The following is a 24923-nucleotide window of genomic DNA, read 5'->3' as shown; positions in this document are numbered from 1 at the left end:
GTGCAGGTATTTCCATTGCATGGCGACTGGGGTGGTAGAAGGAGGCGACAGCAGTGGGTGATGGAGAAAAACATTAGCTTGCATGCCTCCGTGTCAGACCTCGGGCTTCAAATCTTCCCACACAGTCGGTCCTGGCCGTCCAAAGATTCTACAGGAAGTTTCCTGTAGAAATACAGAACTTCCTGTAGAACGTCCTGTAGCTTCCTGTAGAAGGCTAAACGGTGATCAAATCATGCCCAGACCTTGGAAGAGATGAGTGTTTCTGGAGGGAGTGCTGGTGAGGTCACCTGGTAGCATAGTAGGGACCCTTGTCCTTGAGTTGAGGGGCCTCTTTTCTTGCATGGAATACCTGCAACCTGCATGCATTGCCAAATCTTGAACCTGTTTTCCCTGTTTCTTTGTTTTTTTTTTTTTTTTTGAAAGACAGGAGGGACGCCTCCGTGAGGTTTTCACCCTTCCCATCTGCCTTGAGCGCCTCAGAGAGGTTTTCACCCAAGGGTCTTTTTCAAACATTTTTAGAAAGACAGCAGGGACGCCTCAATGAGGTTTTCACCCCTACCATCTGTCTTGGGAGCCTCAGAAAGGTTTTCACCCAAGGATCTTTATTTATTTATTTTTTTTTATTTTTTTTGAGATGTTCAGGGTATGCCCAAAACAGAGGCAGAACCCTTCTCTATGACCAGCACTGATTTTTCCACAGTTTTGATGAATTCTTGTCTTGAAAGAGGTTTTCTGTAGATATTTAGTTGATGCCCATTGACAAGCATGGGGATGGCCTCCTCATCAATGGTCCGAATAAGAACAAACCCATTGTCATTACACTTTTCCATTGCATATGGTCCCAGCCATCTGGTTCTCAGCTTCCCCTTGAAATCCTTATGCCTGGAATCATACAACAGCACCCAATCTCCCTGCTGAAATTGCTTGTCATTGAGGTGTTGGTCATGCCACACCTTCTTCTGAAGTTGAACCACTTCTGAGTGGAGAAGGGCCTGCATTCGATGCTCGTCCAATCCATTCAACTGCAATAACCTTTCTTGTTGGGCATGGCTGAGATCCAGGTCCAGCTGAGCTGCCATCCTCAAGGTGTTGTATTCAAACTCAATTGACAACAAAGCTCTCTTCCCATAGACCAGCTCATAAGGTGTGAAGCCGGTTGTGGTCTTCCAAGTGGTGTTGTAAGCCCACGTGGCCTCAACCAGGCGATCTGCCCAATCTTTTCTACTGCTGCTCACCACCTTAGTCAAGATCCCTTCCAATGCTCTATTGGTGACTTCCACCTGCCCATTTGCTTGAGGATGATAGGGGGTGGAAGTCCTATGCTTGATTTTGTGATGAGCGAGTAGGTCTTCAATTAAGTTGGAGGTGAACTGGCTTCCTTGATCGGTGACTACCTCTCTTGGGTAGCCAAATTTGTAGAAGATATTTTCTCTTAAGAACTCGGCCACCTTTTCTTCTGTCGCTGCTTTGATTGCCTTGGTTTCTGCCCACTTTGTCAGGTAGTCTGTGCACACAATGATGTTGGAAATAATACTGAGAGGGGGGGGTGAATCAGTATTATCAGATCATTAAAACTTTTTCAATGCTCAAAAACATATACGCTACTTCAGTTAAGTGAACCCGCGTGTACACGCTTCTGTGTCTAAAGCAACTAGCGTATATCCAGAAATCTTATGATTCAGTTAGCTTATCTTCAGTAAATATATCAGAACATTATTAACCATATTAACAGTAAACAGGTGCAGTATAACAGAACAGATCATCACACAAAAGCCACACACATGAACACAAAGATATAAGGTGGAAACCCAATGTGGGTGAAAACCACCTGCTGCAAGTCATCTCAATCTTCTTCTTAATAAGAAAATCCTTTTACAATATTTGTACTGGTGCAGTCTTATACCAGTACGGGAGCTACAACCCCCTTTGCTCTTGTACTAGTCGATCCATTTACTAGTACACAGGCTGCTACCTGCTACAATGCTCCAAAGATCTCCCTTAGCTTTTGTACTAGCTTAGATACTAGTACGTAGGTGCTTGCCTACAATCTTCTCTCCTCCAGGTACCACGTTTCATCAATTTTCAGACCGGATACACTGAAGCACAACACATAATCTGAAAGGCCACTTTTCATCCAATTTTCATACTGGACCCAACAACAACATTGAAGCTCACAATCAAACAAAACTCTGAATCACTGAAACCCTGTTAACAACACCGTCACCAGAACACAGAGCAGACACAGAACTCTGTAATAACCATCAGACCCATCTGCAACTTCAAATATCAAGCTTTACAATGTATACGCTACTTCGATGAATCAAACCCGCGTGTATACGCGCTTTTGCCAAAGACAACCCGCGTACAGATCTAAAAATAATTTCTCATAAGCAGCTGTACGAGACATCAGTCATACTCATAACACTTATAGAACAATACACGCGTCAGTATGTAGATCTAGAATAAGCATCATAAAGATAGTTCATTTCAAACCATTTGATCCCGATCTCTCCTTAGATCTTGTTCTCAATCAGCCGGTGAGATCCCTCCTTAGCTCAAATCAAGCAATGCATCATCAACCCATAACCTGCATACTGGATCTCATACTTCTTCAGATATTCAAGACATTTCAGATACCCTTGCCTAATGATTTCCTTCTCCTTATATAGCCTTAGGCCTTGTTCAATACCAAGAGCCAAAACCATAGAAATCCAATACCATCAACTTCAAAACTAGGGATCAACACGTCCGTCGAGACACCAAGGTCCAAAACCATAGGCACAACTTCCAAGGAATAACCGCCGTGGACCAAAGATAAGTTTTCCACATACACGCGCTTTTACTGAAGCCAACCTGCGTGTACACGCGACTTGGTATATAGCGAACTTGCGTATACGCGACTTGGTATATAGTGAACCTGCTTGTATACGCGACTTGGGCTTAATGAACCTGCGTGTATGAACTTTCTCTTCTTCTTATAGTCTGATCATCAATTCCTTGCTGCTGACCTTCTGTACTATGATTTGTCATCAGTGTGGTTTGCCATCAAGTACAACACTTATCTCATAATGCCAACAATCTCCCCCTTTGGACTTGATGGCAAATCTAACTTGTCACACTTAGAACTATCATTTGATTCCTTTGAGCTGTCCTCCATCAGTCACATCTGATATCTCTTCTGAAGATTCATCCAGTTATACATAAGTGAGATATTCTTCTATGAGAGGGTTGCCATCAAGTACAACACGTGCATCATAATGCCAACAATCTTCCCCTTTGGACTTGATGGCAACAACACCAAATTACTCTCCTCCTTTGACATCAAGGGCAAAGGGTGGACCAAGATATTCTCTTCCTTTGATGAATCATTCCACTGTCCATACTCCCCCTGAGTACCTGCTGAAATCTCTGAATAATCTCCCCCTTTGTATATGCCAAGGTGTACTAATCTGTCAATGCTCCCTCAGAGTGCATGCTGAATCTCTGTCCTTCTGAAGTGTGTTGTTCATGCTCTTCCTGACTGTAGGCAAGATCTGCAAAAGATGTTCTTCAAGAAGAACATGACTCTATATATCATAAAAGACCTTCCTATCACCAAAGACTCATACATACATCCATCTCTCAACTAAGTGAGGATATACAAAAATTGACTCATCCACCCAACCAAGTGGGAATACATCAAAAGTTTACATATGACAACCAATCACATTGCATCAATCATCCCAGGCATAGTGGGGAAACCAAAATAGGTCGTTACATGACCTTGACACCATGAAAGAGATACCACAAAAGAGATATATGACATAGAGACGAAAGAACTAGATCAAGACTTATGAAAGTCACCAGCAGCATCTGATAATCACCATTCAGATCAGTAACCAAGAGATCCTTCTGTTTTCCTTTCGCCTTTGTTCCTCCTGAAATCAACACCAAATGTGAACTAGAACCAAAAGCTTTAAGATAATGCCAACAATGCATCATTGGAAGATTATCTGCTCCCCCTGAACCTGTGCCAGATGATCTCTGTCAGACCCATATCAGACTTTCTGCAACCAACATCTGTCCCTGCTGATTTCCTTCAAAACTCCATATACGCGCCTGCATCCACATAAACAAGCGTATATACGTGGATAGGCCTTATGAAACTCGCGTACAGCTATTTTCATATCAGCAACCTGTAAATGTCCTACAGCAAGGTATGTCTGAACATAGATGTCAACTCCTCCTTTTAAACATCATCATGAAATCATTCACATTACATGTGAAACCACCATAGCCATTTCATCAACGTCAAGATCTACATGATCCAAGTATCATTACTTGGGAACATCTACATCAACCAACATATGTAAGTATAAACCCATCATCATGTCTCCAACAAAGTGACTTTGAGGAGTCATCCATGTATCAGCACTATGTATCTTGAGCTCAAACTCTTTTGACAAAGCTTCTTGATATCATCATCAGCAACAATCCTTATCCACATGAGTGCCTGCATCATAACTGTATGATCTTTATGCATATGACAACAACAGTATATAAGTGACTCATCATCAAGTGAGGAAGATGTGTATTCAAGCTTTGTACTTCTCCTTGTTCTTATGAAGATCACCATGTAAGCACCATATATGCATCATCAAAGAATCAACCATAAATCTGATCTGAACATCTTCTATGTAACTTCAAGAATCATATGAGAGTTTATCATAGACAACTCACAACCACATCATAGCAAGATATATCATTTAGCCATATAAGAATCATCACCAAGGATTATTAACCATAATGCCAACAATGAATTACTAAAGGCATATGCTCCCCCTCAACCAGTGCCATCTGTTAGATCTGATCATGCATAAGCATCAAAACATCATCATCCTCAAGTTAGGATCAAAACACTTCTAGACATCATACAAGTAACAAAACATTTCCACACATCCTCAACAGACTGTAACCAATAGAGCAAATAATAGACTGAATCATATCAGATCCTTTTTCTGATCCTGTTCCCACTGCTTTTCCTCAGACTAACATATACGCGACTTTGCAGTGTCTAACTCGCGTATATACGTGACTTCCCTTTAAGGAACTTGCGTATGAGATTCAGGACACTGAAGCTTTACACTTTTAGCTCCCCCTGAGTCTGATATGTCTGTGCTGTGCTGTGTCTCAGTACATTGTGCTGACTGTACTTCCTTCTTCCTCCATATCTTCAAGTGTGATGAGGTTTTCTTCTTTTGGTGTGATGTCCATCCTTTGTTCCTGCATTCCTTTGCTATATGTCCAAGCTTGTTACATGCATAACATCTAACATGTTTCATGTTCCTCCTGTAGCAATCAGCAGCTTTGTGACCAAACATATTGCAAGAAAAACAATATCCATTAAAGTACCTTGAATGTGATGATCTTTCTACATGATGGTCTTGAACCCTTCTTCTTCCACATCTAGCTGCAACATGTCCAAGATTATGACATACATAACATTCAACATTATTCATAGGAGGAGTAAAAGATCTTCTTTGAGGAGTCTCTTTCCTTGATTGTTGATGGGATTGACCTTTCATCTCCTTGTTGATCATTTTAGTTTTCTCTTTAGAGTTCCTTGCCTCACCTTGTGAACTAGATTCACCTTCAACAGATTCATGAAAACCAAGACCAGTCTTGATAGCAGGAGACCTTTGGCTACTAAGAATATCATCCAAGGCTTTAGTACTATCTTGAAATCTCAACAGTTTATCCTTTTCTTCTAATTTACCTTTCAAGATATTTACCTCAACCTGAAGTTGTTCTTCCTTTTCTAGACATTGCTTCTTCATGTCTTCTTCAACTTTTCTTCCTTCTTCCATTTGTTGCCTTAGATTGAGTATCTCCTTTTCTTGCTTTTCATTCAGATCCTGCTGCATTTGACGAACTCTGAAGGCACATTCCAACTGTGATTTTAAGCTGATGACTTCGTTGTCTTGTTTTTCAATTGCTTGGTGTAGATCTTCATTCTGCTTCTTGGATTCTTCAAGATCTCCTTTTAGTGCGAGGATTGTAGCTTCAAGATTTTCATAGTAGCTGGATCTATCTTTGAGTTTCTTGATGGTTGTGCTTCTTTCGTTGACTTCTTTTCCTAATGATGTCACTTCATGCTGCAATTTTTGACATTGGTCTTCCTTGTCCTTGAGAAGCTTTCTTACCTTGTTTCTTTCTTCTAGTTGGGCCTTTAGTTTGGTAACTTCTTCTTTGAAAGCACATTCCCTTTTGTTCAATAGATCTTGTTGATCTTTAACTTTGTCTGCAAGCCTTCTAAATACTGCCTCTATTTGATACTTTTCTTGCTCACCCATAAAAGCATGTTCAGTAGTTTCACTATCACTTCCATCACTTTCACAAGGAAATATAGCAGGAACATCAGAGGATAACACATTCATACCTGATAATGATTCTGAATCTGATTCTGAATCTGAAGAACTTCTTATACCTAATCCCCAATCGACTTTCCCACTGTCATAGATCTTCTGAGATGTCTTCTTCTTCTTATGAGCTTTCTTCTTAAGATTCTTTCCCATTGTTCCATGGATCTCCTTCAAGCGATCAAGCTTCTACCAAAGGACCTGCTCTGATACCAATTGTTGGAAATAATACTGAGAGGGGGGGGTGAATCAGTATTATCAGATCATTAAAACTTTTTCAATGCTCAAAAACATATACGCTACTTCAGTTAAGTGAACCCGCGTGTACACGCTTCTGTGTCTAAAGCAACTAGCGTATATCCAGAAATCTTATGATTCAGTTAGCTTATCTTCAGTAAATATATCAGAACATTATTAACCATATTAACAGTAAACAGGTGCAGTATAACAGAACAGATCATCACACAAAAGCCACACACATGAACACAAAGATATAAGGTGGAAACCCAATGTGGGTGAAAACCACCTGCTGCAAGTCATCTCAATCTTCTTCTTAATAAGAAAATCCTTTTACAATATTTGTACTGGTGCAGTCTTATACCAGTACGGGAGCTACAACCCCCTTTGCTCTTGTACTAGCCGATCCATTTACTAGTACACAGGCTGCTACCTGCTACAATGCTCCAAAGATCTCCCTTAGCTTTTGTACTAGCTTAGATACTAGTACGTAGGTGCTTGCCTACAATCTTCTCTCCTCCAGGTACCACGTTTCATCAATTTTCAGACTGGATACACTGAAGCACAACACATAATCTGAAAGGCCACTTTTCATCCAATTTTCATACTGGACCCAACAACAACATTGAAGCTCATAATCAAACAAAACTCTGAATCACTGAAACCCTGTTAACAACACCGTCACCAGAACACAGAGCAGACACAGAACTCTGTAATAACCATCAGACCCATCTGCAACTTCAAATATCAAGCTTTACAATGTATACGCTACTTCGATGAATCAAACCCGCGTGTATACGCGCTTTTGCCAAAGACAACCCGCGTACAGATCTAAAAATAATTTCTCATAACTTGCAGCTGTACCAGACATCAGTCATACTCATAACACTTATAGAACAATACACGCGTCAGTATGTAGATCTAGAATAAGCATCATAAAGATAGTTCATTTCAAACCATTTGATCCCGATCTCTCCTTAGATCTTGTTCTCAATCAGCCGGTGAGATCCCTCCTTAGCTCAAATCAAGCAATGCATCATCAACCCATAACTTGCATACTGGATCTCATACTTCTTCAGATATTCAAGACATTTCAGATACCCTTGCCTAATGATTTCCTTCTCCTTATATAGCCTTAGGCCTTGTTCAATACCAAGAGCCAAAACCATAGAAATCCAATACCATCAACTTCAAAACTAGGGATCAACACGTCCGTCGAGACACCAAGGTCCAAAACCATAGGCACAACTTCCAAGGAATAACCGCCGTGGACCAAAGATAAGTTTTCCACATACACGCGCTTTTACTGAAGCCAACCTGCGTGTACACGCGACTTGGTATATAGCGAACTTGCGTATACGCGACTTGGTATATAGTGAACCTGCTTGTATACGCGACTTGGGCTTAATGAACCTGCGTGTATGAACTTTCTCTTCTTCTTATAGTCTGATCATCAATTCCTTGCTGCTGACCTTCTGTACTATGATTTGTCATCAGTGTGGTTTGCCATCAAGTACAACACTTATCTCATAATGCCAACAATCTCCCCCTTTGGACTTGATGGCAAATCTAACTTGTCACACTTAGAACTATCATTTGATTCCTTTGAGCTGTCCTCCATCAGTCACATCTGATATCTCTTCTGAAGATTCATCTAGTTATACATAAGTGAGATATTCTTCTATGAGAGGGTTGCCATCAAGTACAACACGTGCATCATAATGCCAACAATCTCCCCCTTTGGACTTGATGGCAACAACACCAAATTACTCTCCCCCTTTGACATCAAGGGCAAAGGGTGGACCAAGATATTCTCTTCCTTTGATGAATCATTCCACTGTCCATACTCCCCCTGAGTACCTGCTGAAATCTCTGAATAATCTCCCCCTTTGTATATGCCAAGGTGTACCAATCTGTCAATGCTCCCTCAGAGTGCATGCTGAATCTCTGTCCTTCTGAAGTGTGTTGTTCATGCTCTTCCTGACTGTAGGCAAGATCTGCAAAAGATGTTCTTCAAGAAGAACATGACTCTATATATCATAAAAGACCTTCCTATCACCAAAGACTCATACATACATCCATCTCTCAACTAAGTGAGGATATACAAAAATTGACTCATCCACCCAACCAAGTGGGAATACATCAAAAGTTTACATATGACAACCAATCACATTGCATCAATCATCCCAGGCATAGTGGGGAAACCAAAATAGGTCGTTACATGACCTTGACACCATGAAAGAGATACCACAAAAGAGATATATGACATAGAGACGAAAGAACTAGATCAAGACTTATGAAAGTCACCAGCAGCATCTGATAATCACCATTCAGATCAGTAACCAAGAGATCCTTCTGTTTTCCTTTCGCCTTTGTTCCTCCTGAAATCAACACCAAATGTGAACTAGAACCAAAAGCTTTAAGATAATGCCAACAATGCATCATTGGAAGATTATCTGCTCCCCCTGAACCTGTGCCAGATGATCTCTGTCAGACCCATATCAGACTTTCTGCAACCAACATCTGTCCCTGCTGATTTCCTTCAAAACTCCATATACGCGCCTGCATCCACATAAACAAGCGTATATACGCGGATAGGCCTTATGAAACTCGCGTACAGCTATTTTCATATCAGCAACCTGTAAATGTCCTACAGCAAGGTATGTCTGAACATAGATGTCAACTCCTCCTTTTAAACATCATCATGAAATCATTCACATTACATGTGAAACCACCATAGCCATTTCATCAACGTCAAGATCTACATGATCCAAGTATCATTACTTGGGAACATCTACATCAACCAACATATGTAAGTATAAACCCATCATCATGTCTCCAACAAAGTGACTTTGAGGAGTCATCCATGTATCAGCACTATGTATCTTGAGCTCAAACTCTTTTGACAAAGCTTCTTGATATCATCATCAGCAACAATCCTTATCCACATGAGTGCCTGCATCATAACTGTATGATCTTTATGCATATGACAACAGCAGTATATAAGTGACTCATCATCAAGTGAGGAAGATGTGTATTCAAGCTTTGTACTTCTCCTTGTTCTTATGAAGATCACCATGTAAGCACCATATATGCATCATCAAAGAATCAACCATAAATCTGATCTGAACATCTTCTATGTAACTTCAAGAATCATATGAGAGTTTATCATAGACAACTCACAACCACATCATAGCAAGATATATCATTTAGCCATATAAGAATCATCACCAAGGATTATTAACCATAATGCCAACAATGAATTACTAAAGGCATATGCTCCCCCTCAACCAGTGCCATCTGTTAGATCTGATCATGCATAAGCATCAAAACATCATCATCCTCAAGTTAGGATCAAAACACTTCTAGACATCATACAAGTAACAAAACATTTCCACACATCCTCAACAGACTGTAACCAATAGAGAAAATAATAGACTGAATCATATCAGATCCTTTTTCTGATCCTGTTCCCACTGCTTTTCCTCAGACTGACATATACGCAACTTTGCAGTGTCTAACTCGCGTATATACGTGACTTCCCTTTAAGGAACTTGCGTATGAGATTCAGGACACTGAAGCTTTACACTTTCAGCTCCCCCTGAGTCTGATATGTCTGTGCTGTGCTGTGTCTCAGTACATTGTGCTGACTGTACTTCCTTCTTCCTCCATATCTTCAAGTGTGATGAGGTTTTCTTCTTTTGGTGTGATGTCCATCCTTTGTTCCTGCATTCCTTTGCTATATGTCCAAGCTTGTTACATGCATAACATCTAACATGTTTCATGTTCCTCCTGTAGCAATCAGCAGCTTTGTGACCAAACATATTGCAAGAAAAACAATATCCATTAAAGTACCTTGAATGTGATGATCTTTCTACATGATGGTCTTGAACCCTTCTTCTTCCACATCTAGCTGCAACATGTCCAAGATTATGACATACATAACATTCAACATTATTCATAGGAGGAGTAAAAGATCTTCTTTGAGGAGTCTCTTTCCTTGATTGTTGATGGGATTGACCTTTCATCTCCTTGTTGATCATTTTAGTTTTCTCTTTAGAGTTCCTTGCCTCACCTTGTGAACTAGATTCACCTTCAACAGATTCATGAAAACCAAGACCAGTCTTGATAGCAGGAGACCTTTGGCTACTAAGAATATCATCCAAGGCTTTAGTACTATCTTGAAATCTCAACAGTTTATCCTTTTCTTCTAATTTACCTTTCAAGATATTTACCTCAACCTAAAGTTGTTCTTCCTTTTCTAGACATTGCTTCTTCATGTCTTCTTCAACTTTTCTTCCTTCTTCCATTTGTTGCCTTAGATTGAGTATCTCCTTTTCTTGCTTTTCATTCAGATCCTGCTGCATTTGACGAACTCTGAAGGCACATTCCAACTGTGATTTTAAGCTGATGACTTCGTTGTCTTGTTTTTCAATTGCTTGGTGTAGATCTTCATTCTGCTTCTTGGATTCTTCAAGATCTCCTTTTAGTGCGAGGATTGTAGCTTCAAGATTTTCATAGTAGCTGGATCTATCTTTGAGTTTCTTGATGGTTGTGCTTCTTTCGTTGACTTCTTTTCCTAATGATGTCACTTCATGCTGCAATTTTTGACATTGGTCTTCCTTGTCCTTGAGAAGCTTTCTTACCTTGTTTCTTTCTTCTAGTTGGGCCTTTAGTTTGGTAACTTCTTCTTTGAAAGCACATTCCCTTTTGTTCAATAGATCTTGTTGATCTTTAACTTTGTCTGCAAGCCTTCTAAATACTGCCTCTATTTGATACTTTTCTTGCTCACCCATAAAAGCATGTTCAGTAGTTTCACTATCACTTCCATCACTTTCACAAGGAAATATAGCAGGAACATCAGAGGATAACACATTCATACCTGATAATGATTCTGAATCTGATTCTGAATCTGAAGAACTTCTTATACCTAATCCCCAATCGACTTTCCCACTGTCATAGATCTTCTGAGATGTCTTCTTCTTCTTATGAGCTTTCTTCTTAAGATTCTTTCCCATTGTTCCATGGATCTCCTTCAAGCGATCAAGCTTCTACCAAAGGACCTGCTCTGATACCAATTGTTGGAAATAATACTGAGAGGGGGGGGTGAATCAGTATTATCAGATCATTAAAACTTTTTCAATGCTCAAAAACATATACGCTACTTCAGTTAAGTGAACCCGCGTGTACACGCTTCTGTGTCTAAAGCAACTAGCGTATATCCAGAAATCTTATGATTCAGTTAGCTTATCTTCAGTAAATATATCAGAACATTATTAACCATATTAACAGTAAACAGGTGCAGTATAACAGAACAGATCATCACACAAAAGCCACACACATGAACACAAAGATATAAGGTGGAAACCCAATGTGGGTGAAAACCACCTACTGCAAGTCATCTCAATCTTCTTCTTAATAAGAAAATCCTTTTACAATATTTGTACTGGTGCAGTCTTATACCAGTACGGGAGCTACAACCCCCTTTGCTCTTGTACTAGCCGATCCATTTACTAGTACACAGGCTGCTACCTGCTACAATGCTCCAAAGATCTCCCTTAGCTTTTGTACTAGCTTAGATACTAGTACGTAGGTGCTTGCCTACAATCTTCTCTCCTCCAGGTACCACGTTTCATCAATTTTCAGACTGGATACACTGAAGCACAACACATAATCTGAAAGGCCACTTTTCATCCAATTTTCATACTGGACCCAACAACAACATTGAAGCTCACAATCAAACAAAACTCTGAATCACTGAAACCCTGTTAACAACACCGTCACCAGAACACAGAGCAGACAAAGAACTCTGTAATAACCATCAGACCCATCTGCAACTTCAAATATCAAGCTTTACAATGTATACGCTACTTCGATGAATCAAACCCGCGTGTATACACGCTTTTGCCAAAGACAACCCGCGTACAGATCTAAAAATAATTTCTCATAACTTGCAGCTGTACGAGACATCAGTCATACTCATAACACTTATAGAACAATACACGCGTCAGTATGTAGATCTAGAATAAGCATCATAAAGATAGTTCATTTCAAACCATTTGATCCCGATCTCTCCTTAGATCTTGTTCTCAATCAGCCGGTGAGATCCCTCCTTAGCTCAAATCAAGCAATGCATCATCAACCCATAACCTGCATACTGGATCTCATACTTCTTCAGATATTCAAGACATTTCAGATACCCTTGCCTAATGATTTCCTTCTCCTTATATAGCCTTAGGCCTTGTTCAATACCAAGAGCCAAAACCATAGAAATCCAATACCATCAACTTCAAAACTAGGGATCAACACGTCCGTCGAGACACCAAGGTCCAAAACCATAGGCACAACTTCCAAGGAATAACCGCCGTGGAACAAAGATAAGTTTTCCACATACACGCGCTTTTACTGAAGCCAACCTGCGTGTACACGCGACTTGGTATATAGCGAACTTGCGTATACGCGACTTGGTATATAGTGAACCTGCTTGTATACGCGACTTGGGCTTAATGAACCTGCGTGTATGAACTTTCTCTTCTTCTTATAGTCTGATCATCAATTCCTTGCTGCTGACCTTCTGTACTATGATTTGTCATCAGTGTGGTTTGCCATCAAGTACAACACTTATCTCATAATGCCAACAAATGATGTAAGACCTTTGCCTCGAAGGAGGATTGATTGGACCCACAAAATCCATACCCCACTTCTCAAATAGCTCAAGAGTCACTTGAGGTTGGAGAGGCATTTCGTCCCTTGGAGTCAGTTTCCCCATCCTTTGGCATCGGTCACATTGGCTGATATACCTTCTGACATCTTGATGAAGCGTGGGCCAATAGTGGCCTGCCTGCAGGATTTTGAAGGCAATCCTTTTGGCTGCAAAATGTCCTCCACAAGGCCCGTCATGACAGGTTAGGAGGATATCAAAGACTTCCTCCTCCCTTACACAACGCCTTAAGATCTGATCAGGGCCAAGCTTGAACAGGTTGCCCCCAATCCAAGTGAATGAGGCACTCTTCCGTACGATCCTGCTCTTCTCTCTTGAGGATAGGTGCGGAGGAAACTGTGCTGAGACAAGGTAGTTTGCTATATCAGAAAACCATGGAGAGAGTACTGAAATAGCAAACAGATGTTCATCTGGCATCTGGTCATCCACCGTTCCATCCTCTCCTGCAGGTAAATCCAATCTAGACAAAAAGTCAGCAACAACATTTTCTTTACCTGGTTTGTCAACGATAGTCAAATCAAACTGCTGCAACAAAAGTAAACATCTAATAATACGAGCATTCACATCTGGTTTATTCATTAAATATCTAATTGCAGCATGATCAGTATGTACAAATGTTTGATATCCCGTGATATAATGTTAGAATTTGTTCAGTGCATGGACCACGGCCAAGAATTCTTTCTCAGTTACAGTGTAATTCAGTTCTGCCTTGGATAAGTTTTTGCTGACAAAGTATATGGCGTATGGAAGTTTTTGTTCAACTTGTCCTAAGGCTGCCCCTATGGCTTTGTTCAAGGCATCCGTGTGGATGTGGAAAGGTAGGGCCCAGTTTGGACCTCTCAAGATTAGGGTAGACACCAACTTGTCCTTTAATTCATTCAGAGCCTTCTGACAATCGTCAGTCCATTTAAACTCAACGTCTTTTGCCAAGAGGCTAAACAATGGCGAGGCTAGCTTGCTGAAGTCTTTAATGAATCTCCTATAATACCCTGCTAAACCTAAGAAACTTCGAACATCTCTTACCTTCTGAGGAGGTGGAACCTTCTTGATGAGAGCAATTTTGTTAGGATCCACCTGTAACCCTTGGCAAGAAATGGTATGGCCTAGCACGGTCCCTTCAATCATCAAGAATTCACACTTTTCAGGACTAAGGGACAGGTTCATCTCAATGCACTTGGTTAGGACTTTTCCCAGATTGGACAATGCTTCCTGGAAGTTGGACCCATAAGGAGTGAAGTCATCCATATAGATTTCCACCGAATCATGGACCAGCTCAGAAAAGATGCTCAAGACGGCTCTCTGGAAGGTGGCAGGAGCATTGCATAGTCCAAAGGGAAGAACTCGGTAAGCAAAGGTACCCCAAGGACAAGTGAAGGTGGTCTTATCTTGGTCTTCCGGGCTGATTTGGATCTGGTTATACCCGCTAAACCCATCTAGGAAAGAGAAAAACTTCTTTCCTGCCAGTCCATCCAACACATGGTCTATGAAGGGTAGAGGAAAATGGTCTTTCTTGGTGGCCTTGTTCAGTTCTCGGTAGTCCACACAGATTCTCCACTTCCCGTTTTTTCGCTATCTGAGATGGGGTAGACGAATCCGGCATCCAACAGTTTTTGTAATTCCTCCTTGACGATGTCCTTAAGGGCTGGATTCATTCTCCTTTGGGGTTGCCTAACCGGTTTACAATCTTCTTTGATGTAGATGTGATGGGTACAGATCGAAGGATGGATTCCTTTCATCTCCTTATAGCTCCAAGCAAAAGCATATAGATGACTGGCCAACAGACTACATAGCTCCTTTTTCTGGGAAGGAGATAGGGAGGAGCTGATCTTTAACGTTCTCTCACGACCGAACTCCACATTTTTGAATCTGGGAGCAACAGGGTTGGTCACACAAAGGTCCACTAAGGTGCTGGCTTGGGCATCCTCCACCAATTCCTCTAAGGACAATGCACTGGGAGGTGGATTCTGGATCAAGGTCTCAATCAAATCATCCTCGGTTGGGGGGCCTCCCCTAGTGGTGTCTAGGGTGCACAAAGGTGCTGAGTACACCTCATCCTCTTCTCCTTCCTCCAACCAAAGTGGTAAGTCATGCTCTAATAAGGGTTGGGCAGGAGGGTACAAGACTAGCTGCTTGGACATAGGACCATTTTTTATGGTCATGTTTCCTGCATGGCAGCTTACGTAAGCATCTGCAGTGGCTAACCAAGGCCTTCCCAAAATAAGGGGGTATCTAGTAACCTTTGCCTTTGGTTGCAGAACCAGGAAGTCTGCAGGGTACTCCCAAGAGTCAACAGAGACTAAGACATCCTCTACAATCCCTTCGGGAGTCACGGTGGAGCGATCTGCTAGTTGTAGGATTGTCGAGGTCTTTCTCAAGGAACCCTAAAGGTTGAGTTTGAGCATGGTATCCCTGGTCATCACATTAATGGCAGCCCCCAGATCAATCAATGTGTGAGGTATGATGGTGCCATTGATGTGGACATCAACTACAGGACTCCCAGGATCCAGATACTTTGGGCAGATGGCCTGCCCCAACATAAGATCAGACAGTTGTCCTATGACATTGATGGTTGAAGCATCTCTTTTTCGCCTGCCTGGGTGTCTGAAACACTTTTTCTTAACCAATTTGTTGTATATCGGTACATCTTTGATGGCTTGGAGAAGTGGTATTCTCACACACAACTGTTTGAGTTCTCCCAGAAGCTCATCCTCCTCTGGGTTGGGTTGTGTGGTGGCTGTTAGTCTCTCAGGAAAGGGTGGAATGGCCTTTGGTTCACTTTCCTGTTTATCTTCCTCGTCCTCCAGGGGAGGAGGTTGGCGATCCGGAAGAGTCTTTCCAGATTGCAGGTTGATCTCCTGGATCTCCACAGCATAGGTAGGGCATGACGTTTCCCCAGTATATTCCTGCTGGGCCTGTCGGTTGTTGGGGTTCGGGTTCGGTTGAGCAGGCATTTGGGGTTGCCTTGGAGGAGCAGGAGGTAATGGCTGTGGTTGAGCTGGTGGTGGAGGCAAAATGGCGGGAGGAGTATTGTACTGGGGCCTCCACCCCGATTGAGGTGCATTCCATTGAGGCTATGGCTGGGCATGTGAGTGAAACGAATGAGTAGTGGGCTGAGTATGGTACTGAGGCGGGTAAGACCATGGAGGAGGTATAGACCAGGAAGGATGAGCAGGGGGACCCTAGGAAGGCATAGGAGCGGATTGGTTGGGGCTGTAATAAGCTTGGGGTCTCCCTTGCATCCCCTGTTGGTAAGGTCTAGGTCCATGTGGCCTCCTTTGGTTGAGGAAATAGAGAGGTTCAGTGGGCGCTTCTGTCCCTTGATACATGGCTTTAAGCCCAGGTAAGGTTGGACATTGGTTTGTGGGGTGGTCCTCCTCACAAACAAAACATACCTCAACCGAATGTAATGGGCACTCGTTCTTAGGGTGTTTCCTTGTACACCTAGGGTGTTGAGATTGCAACAAGATGATGGAGCTTAGTGAAAAGAGTCGCCTTCACTAAGTGGGCCCGCAGGCTATTTTTGGCGCAAGTCTATTTTTAGACATATGGATCATGTCTATGTTTATGGATGATTGATCAAGTTGGGAAAATAGATGGACTTCTATTTTTGATGAAAGTGTGAGTGATCACAGTGTGAGTGATCAAGTCTATTTTTAGACTGGCTGTCAAAAATAGAAAAGTCAAATATTATTATCTCACAATAATATTTGGACTATAAACTTAATCTTATTCTCTTGGAGCACTTCAGTTTGAGCTACGGAAGTGGCACATGCAGTTGTCAGAAGGAAATTCGTTTTTGTTATGAGTCAGTTGAGTTGTTGCATGCATGACTTCAGTTAGAACTCAAGTGAGTTGAGTTTAGTGGACTGGAGGTATAGTTGATGGAGTTGTGTTCAGTTTAACTTAGTTAAACTGGTTGTAGTTAGTCTAACTGCAGATAGACTAATGATGAGTTGTTAAACTAATTATTAACTCATAATACAACTAAAGAATACATCAGTTAACTCAGTTGCATGTCAGTGCATGTTCAGTTCAACAGGGACAGGTGGTAGAGAATCAGATTGCTATCAGTTGTGACTATAGTTGTGCACCAGATCTTGCACAATCAAAGGATTGAGTATGCCAATGAGTTTGCTCACGTATTTGGCCCACATTTTAGCCTTTGCTCACGTCCACAAAGAGTGAGTGACTATTTTGCAGGTGAAAATCGAGTTTGGGAAGCAATTCTCATCAGTTCTTGAGCAGGTATTGAGCAGTGGAGGCAGGCAAGCAGTGGAAGAGATTTGGAGATCAGATCTGAGCTGTATTGTGTGTAATAGAGGTGGAGATACTTGTGAGAAGTATTATGCTGTGTAATGTTACATGACTCAATCATTAATATACAGATAGTGTGGGGTTTTTAGCGAGATGCTTTCCCCGTGATACATACTGTGTTAATGTGTGAATGCTCTTGATGTTTTATTGTTATTGATGCTGCTATATTCTTGATCAACGTAGAGGAGCTTATGTATTGTGTATGTTTTCCGCATTAGTACATGATCAGGATAATCTCCATTGAATATGTGTTAAATTATTCAAAATTTCTACATGGTATCAGAGCTAGATGATTTGTAGAAAAAGTTTCTACATGGTATCGGAGCAGCTTGATTTGTAGAAGAGATTTTTACAGGATATCAAGCGAGGGTTGATCGGAAGCAGTTGAGTTGGTTGCTGGTGGAATTTGAATTTGCAGTAGTGATTGTTGAAATGTCTTTCAACGGATTGCGAATGTTATTCCAAAGCAAGAGCGACCTGGCGCTCAAGGATAAACTTAGTAACAATAAAGGTGAGAATGGATCTTCATCAAAGGTATCTGATGAAGAGAATTGCGCTTTGGCTGCCAAAGCAAAGAAGGGGAAGAACAAGAAAGCTTCTCATTCCGGTGCGAAAGGCAAGAAGTAGGATATGTCCAAGGTGAAGTGTTTTCACTGTCACCAGCATGGACACTATGCCACAAATTGTCTGCAGAAGAAGAAGAACAAGCAAGCTGCTGGATCTGCAGGGGGAGAGGCTTTAGCTTCTCAGTTTGAGCTTGATTTTTCATTGATCGCATGCTTGGTTTCAAGTGTGATGGGATCAGTGTGGTTTCTGGACAGTGGTGCGTCTTTTCACATGATGGGAGATAGAGATTTGTTCTCTGATTTGGAGGACAAAGATCTTGGAGTGCACATCGAGATGGGCGATGATGGTAGATACAGTGCGACCGGTATCGGTACCATTTCCTTTGAGAGGGAGTCTGGTAAACCCTTTGTATTGAAGGAAGTCATGCATGTTCCAAGATTGAAGAAGAATCTCATCTCAGTGGCGATGTTAGAAGACAAGGGGTATGATGTTGTTTTCAGCGAGGGAAAGGCCTTCCTGCGCAGCAAGACAACTGGTGAGACCCGGAAGATAGGGGTTCGAGTGAGGAACCTTTATCAGTTGCATGTAGATGGATGTGCAACAATGGCAGGCAAGGCAGAAGGATTGGTGAGCCGGGATGATGGCGAGTTGTGGCACAGGAGATTGGGTCACCTTCACCATGGAGCCTTGAAGGTACTGCAGCAGATCACTACAGGGCTTCCTAAAGGCACACTTGCGCAGTCAGATCAATGCAAGGGGTGTACTTTGGGGAAGTTTGTGAAAGCCACCTTTCATGAGAAGGATAGTCGCGCCACGACGATCCTTGAGAGAATTCACACAGACGTGTGTGGACCTTTCTCAGTTGCTTTGACAGCAAAACACAGGTACTATGTGATTTTTGTTGATGATTTCTCTCGTAAGTGCTGGATCTTCTTCATGCAGAAGAAGAGCGAGACATATTCAAAGTTCTGTGAATTCAAAGCACTGGTCGAGAAGGAGTCGGGGAAGAAGGTGAAGGCTCTTAGGAGCGATAATGGTGGTGAATACATCTCGGACGAGTTCAAGGATTTCTGCAAGGCAAAAGGGATTCGTAGAGAGCTCATAGCTCCCCATAACCCACAGCAGAACGGGGTAGTTGAGCGGAAGAACAGAACGATTGTGGGTGCTGCACGGGCAATGTTGCATGATCAGGGCCTACCCCTTCACTTGTGGGCGGAAGCATGCAATACAGTAGTTTATGTGCAGAACCGTTGTCCTCATAGGATACTTGGCATGAGTACACCCGAGGAGGCATATTCTGGTAAGAAGCCTGATCTTTCTCATTTGAGGATTTTTGGTGCTAACGTTTACATGCATGTGACGAAGGATGCCAGAAAGAAGTTGGAACCGACTGCAGAGGTTGGGATATTTGTGGGGTACACTGATACGCCCCACAACTATCGTGTGTATTTGCCAGATAGTGGTAAAACTGTTGTGCGACGGGATATAAAATTTCAGGAGGAGAAAGCCATGAAGTGTTCGCTTGAGAGGGAGCTACACTTGCATGTAGATGAGGAGCTATTAGTTCCTAAGGATGAGCTTCAGGACGTGGATCAGCCACCAGACGAGGTTCATGGAGTGGAAGAGACCACTCATGCAGCGCCAACCATCAGAGGTCGAAAGCGCTTGACAGAAGCTGAGCGACTGGCTCAAGATGCAGAGAAAGTTGTAGGACCACCTACAGCCCAACGCAGGCAGAGACAGTCACCTGATCGGTACACTGGATACATGGCTCTTATGAGCAAGTGTGTTGTGACTGAGCCATCCTCTTTCGAGGAAGCTGTGGAGGATTCCGCATGGGTAGACGCCATGGTGGAAGAGTATGATTCTATTGTCAGAAACAGTGCATGGGAGATTGTTCCTAGACCGGAAGGGAAATCAGTGGTAGGTTTGAGATGGATCTACAAAGTTAAGCAGGCAGCTGATGGGAGTGTGGAGAAGTACAAGGCAAGATTTGTTGCCCGAGGCTTTTCACAGATTGAGGGGATCGATTATGAGGAGACCTTTGCACCTGTCGCAAGGTATTCTTCCATACGGACGATTCTTGCTCTCTCAGCGCAGATGGGATGGCACATTCATCAGATGGATGTGAAGACTGCGTTCCTCAACGGAGTCATTGAGGAGGAGGTGTACATTGAGCAACCCGAAGGCTTTGAAGTCTTCAGCAGCGAGTCGCATGTGTGCAGGCTCAAGAGAGCGCTATATGGGTTGAAGCAAGCACCACGTGCTTGGTACACACGGATAGACAGCTATTTCACAGGACTTGGATTCTCCAAGAGCGAGGCGGATCCGAACCTATACCAGATTGTGGTGGAGGGTAAGTTGCTTATCATTGTACTGTATGTTGATGATTTGATTCTAACGGGTGATGAGCTGTTGATACTGTCATGCAAGAAGGATCTTGCTACAGAGTTTGAGATGAAGGATTTGGGCCTCCTTCACTATTTCCTAGGATTGGAAATATGGCAGCGCAGTGGTGGACTGTTTGTTTCTCAGGGCAAGTATGCTCGGGAGATACTGGAGAAGTTCAACATGCATGGCTGCAAGCCTGTTGATACTCCTCTTCCTGGAGGTTGGAGGAAGGAGGATGCCACTTCGGGAGAAGAAGTGGATGCCACTGTTTATCGACAGTTGGTGGGGTCGCTGATGTATTTGGTCAATACACGACCTGATATATGCTATGCAGTTAACCAGCTTTCACAAGCTATGGTTAAGCCTACCAAGCTCTTCTGGAAGGCGGGCAAGCATGTATTGCGCTACTTGAGAGGCACATCGGGATATGGTTTGTGGTACAGACAGGAGGATGAGGTGAAGCTATGTGGCTTCACGGATGCAGATTGGGCAGGGAGCCCAACAGACAGAAAGAGCACATCAGGAGGGGTCTTCAGTATCGGATCGACAGCAGTTTCTTGGTACAGCAGGAAGCAGAGATCTGTGGCACTCAGTTCAGCGGAGGCCGAGTATATGGCAGCAAGTTTGGCTGCATGCGAGGCTATATGGATGAGGAAGATCCTGGTTGGTTTGTTCGGTTCTCATTTGGATCCTACTGTGATTTACTGTGATAACCAGAGTTGCATTAAACTCTCGGCTAATCCTGTATTTCATGATAGATCTAAACATATTGACATCAGGTACCATCATATCAGAGATTGTGTGCAGCGGAGGATCATGTTACTTTCGTACATTCCAACGGAGGATCAGGATGCTGATATTTTGACGAAGGCTCTCACCAGGAGCAAATTCGAGTACCACCGAGGCAGGATAGGGGTTGTTGATAATCCATATCTTGTCGAGAGGGAGTGTTGAGATTGCAACAAGATGATGGAGCTTAGTGAAAAGAGTCGCCTTCACTAAGTGGGCCCGCAGGCTATTTTTGGCGCAAGTCTATTTTTAGACTATGTCTATTTTTAGACATATGGATCATGTCTATGTTTATGGATGATTGATCAAGTTGGGAAAATAGATGGACTTCTATTTTTGATGAAAGTGTGAGTGATCACAGTGTGAGTGATCAAGTCTATTTTTAGACTGGCTGTCAAAAATAGAAAAGTCAAATATTATTATCTCACAATAATATTTGGACTATAAACTTAATCTTATTCTCTTGGAGCACTTCAGTTTGAGCTACGGAAGTGGCACATGCAGCTGTCAGAAGGAAATTCGTTTTTCTTATGAGTCAGTTGAGTTGTTGCATGCATGACTTCAGTTAGAACTCAAGTGAGTTGAGTTTAGTGGACTGGAGGTACAGTTGATGGAGTTGTGTTCAGTTTAACTTAGTTAAACTGGTTGTAGTTAGTCTAACTGCAGATAGACTAATGATGAGTTGTTAAACTAATTATTAACTCATAATACAACTAAAGAATACATCAATTAACTCAGTTGCATGTCAGTGCATGTTCAGTTCAACAGGGACAGGTGGTAGAGAATCAGATTGCTATCAGTTGTGACTATAGTTGTGCACCAGATCTTGCACAATCAAAGGATTGAGTATGCCAATGAGTTTGCTCACGTATTTGGCTCGCATTTTAGCCTTTGCTCACGTCCACAAAGAGTGAGTGACTATTTTGCAGGTGAAAATCGAGTTTGGGAAGCAATTCTCATCAGTTCTTGAGCAGGTATTGAGCAGTGGAGGCAGGCAAGCAGTGGAAGAGATTTGGAGATCAGATTTGAGCTGTATTGTGTGTAACAGAGGTGGAGATACTTGTGAGAAGTATTATGCTGTGTAATGTTACATGACTCAATCATTAATATACAGATAGTGTGGGGTTTTTAGCGAGATGCTTTCCCCATGATACATACTGTGTTAATGTGTGAATGCTCTTGATGTTTTATTGTTATTGATGCTGCTATATTCTTGATCAACGTAGAGGAGCTTATGTATTGTGTATGTTTTCCGCATTAGTACATGATCAGGATAATCTCCATTGAATATGTGTTAAATTATTCAAAATTTCTACATAGGGCAGAAGATAGCCAAATCCCTCTCAGCTTCCTCTTTCTTCTGCTGGATTCGGAATGTATCAGGTTGCATGGAAATGGTCTGTCTCACCTCACTCTTGAGGTCCTCTAATTGATTTGCAAACTCATGTTTGGAGAAAGGAATACCAGCTGAGAGGAGGTTTCCTCTACCTCTTTTCTAGGCTGCCCTAGAGTGGTTTCTAAACACAGTCTTTATGTCCTCATAAGGTATTTGGTAAATATCTCCTCCAGCCAGCATGTGAAGGGTATCTAAGAGGTCTTCAGGGACTCCTCGGAGTAGGACCAACTTGAGGGATTCAGGGTCAAGTGTTCACCTGGCCCGTTTATAGCTAAGTTGGAACTTTTCCTCGTAATCTTCTAAAGACTCATCATTCCCCATGGTCATCCGAAAGATTTCTCCCTTAGCTTCCTTGGACCAACAGTAGTCTCGGTATTTGGTATTGAAAGCTTGCTGCATCTGGGCCCAAGTGGTGATACTGTTCCCAGGTAAGCCCATGAACCAGCGTAATGCTGCATCCTTAAGGGTAGAGGGGAAGAGTTTCAGTTTTTGCTCATCTTTGGTATAGTCATAGGTTCGACACAGGACGACAAAATCAAACAGGAAGGTATCAAGGTCTTCAGTAGTCAGTCCATGGAAGTGAGGTAAAGCAGAGGAGCTGATGTTCTTCATTTTCATGTCTCCATTAGTCTCTCGGATGGGGAAGGCACCTTCAATTCTCTCATCTTCTCCCCTATTGTCAGCCATAGCTTCAGATGGAGTGTTCTCTAACTCTTCTTCTGCTATAGGATCTTCGTATATCTTAGGAGGTTCGCCTATAGGTTCTTCTGGATCACTGTCACCAAAGAAGAGAGAAGGGTGACTCAGTGATGTGGTGGGGGTGTTGGGTAAGAATTTGCCTGTTTTATCTCGATTTCTACGAGGCATGAAATGAAAAGACTTTTGATTGCTTTTGTTTGTTCTGGTACCTGCAAAACTAAAACAAATTGAACTGCAACTAACTATCTTACTGAAATGGGAATGCTGAATTGAAATGAAAGCATAAAAGAAATAATCTATTTTGCTCAAATGAAATTGCAGGAATGAAATGCTAGGCTACGCTTGTAGAATTGAAATGCTAATCTACGCTTGCAAAAATGAAATTGCGAAATTGAAATGTTAATCTATGAAAGCAGGAAATGTCTATGCTACTTTTGCATAATGGAAATGAAATAAACTACTTAGCAGAAGGCGAGAGTAGGAAAATAGAAGAAAAGCAACAATCACTAATACTCTGACGCTTCCCCGGCAACGGCGCCAAAAATATGGTGGGCTCCAGTATTGTAGCAACAATGCTACAACTCCTGGAGCTTCCTTCTTTAATTTTATCAACCCGGTAGTTCGTAACAAACTTGAAAGCGACGGTGCTGTATGCACAAGTACTAGCTCTTGCCGCAGCTGTCACTTGGTCAGCTGGCACAAGTCTGCTAGGGGCTCAAGTCAACTTCTATGAGCTCTTAGAAGAAGCTTTTTAACTGATGGACGAAAGCTAACTCAAAGAAAGCCAATCTACTTGCAGAAAGGAATGGAAAGCCAACAAGAAATGCAAACCCTAGCAAACCCTAATTCTACCAGCTAGTCCTACTGATGCAGAGATGGGAATGTAAACGACTGAAAGAGATGCCATTACTTCTACCAAGGTGAGATGCATGTGTCTAGACTACTTCTACCTGCAAAAAACATCTTTTTGTATTTTTGTTTCAGTTATTAGAATTATCATGCATGTGCTTTTAACTAGATTTTTACTGTGCAGAGGTGGATCAAGGAGGAGAAGGGATTGAAAAAGGTTGGGAAGGTTCAGAGAGGGTCTAAGGGGTCCCTAACACCCTTCCAGAGAGTTTCACAAAAGTTTGCGACCAAGAGACTGCGTTTATGAGCTTCTACAGGAAGTCTGCAGGGGTTCTACAGGATGTTTCAGAATTTCTACAGGATGTTCAGTAATTCCTATAGGATGTTCTACGATCGGATTTTGGGTGATGGGTGAGTGGAAGAGGATACATGGGTGGATAGGGAGGTAGGAGAGGGGTTCGTAATGACTTAGTGACAGAGAGATGAGATGATGAGGGGGTGTGCAAAGCTAGTTTGTCTGAAGGAGGGTAGAGAGAATGGAAGGCCGAAAAGGTAGGATAAC

This window comes from Pinus tabuliformis, chromosome 4_2, assembly GCF_031772625.1.
Source record: "Pinus tabuliformis cultivar Carrire ecotype Pingquan chromosome 4_2, CPIR1, whole genome shotgun sequence".
In the NCBI taxonomy this organism is placed as follows: domain Eukaryota; kingdom Viridiplantae; phylum Streptophyta; class Pinopsida; order Pinales; family Pinaceae; genus Pinus; species Pinus tabuliformis.
Note: the sequence above shows the minus strand (reverse complement) of the source record.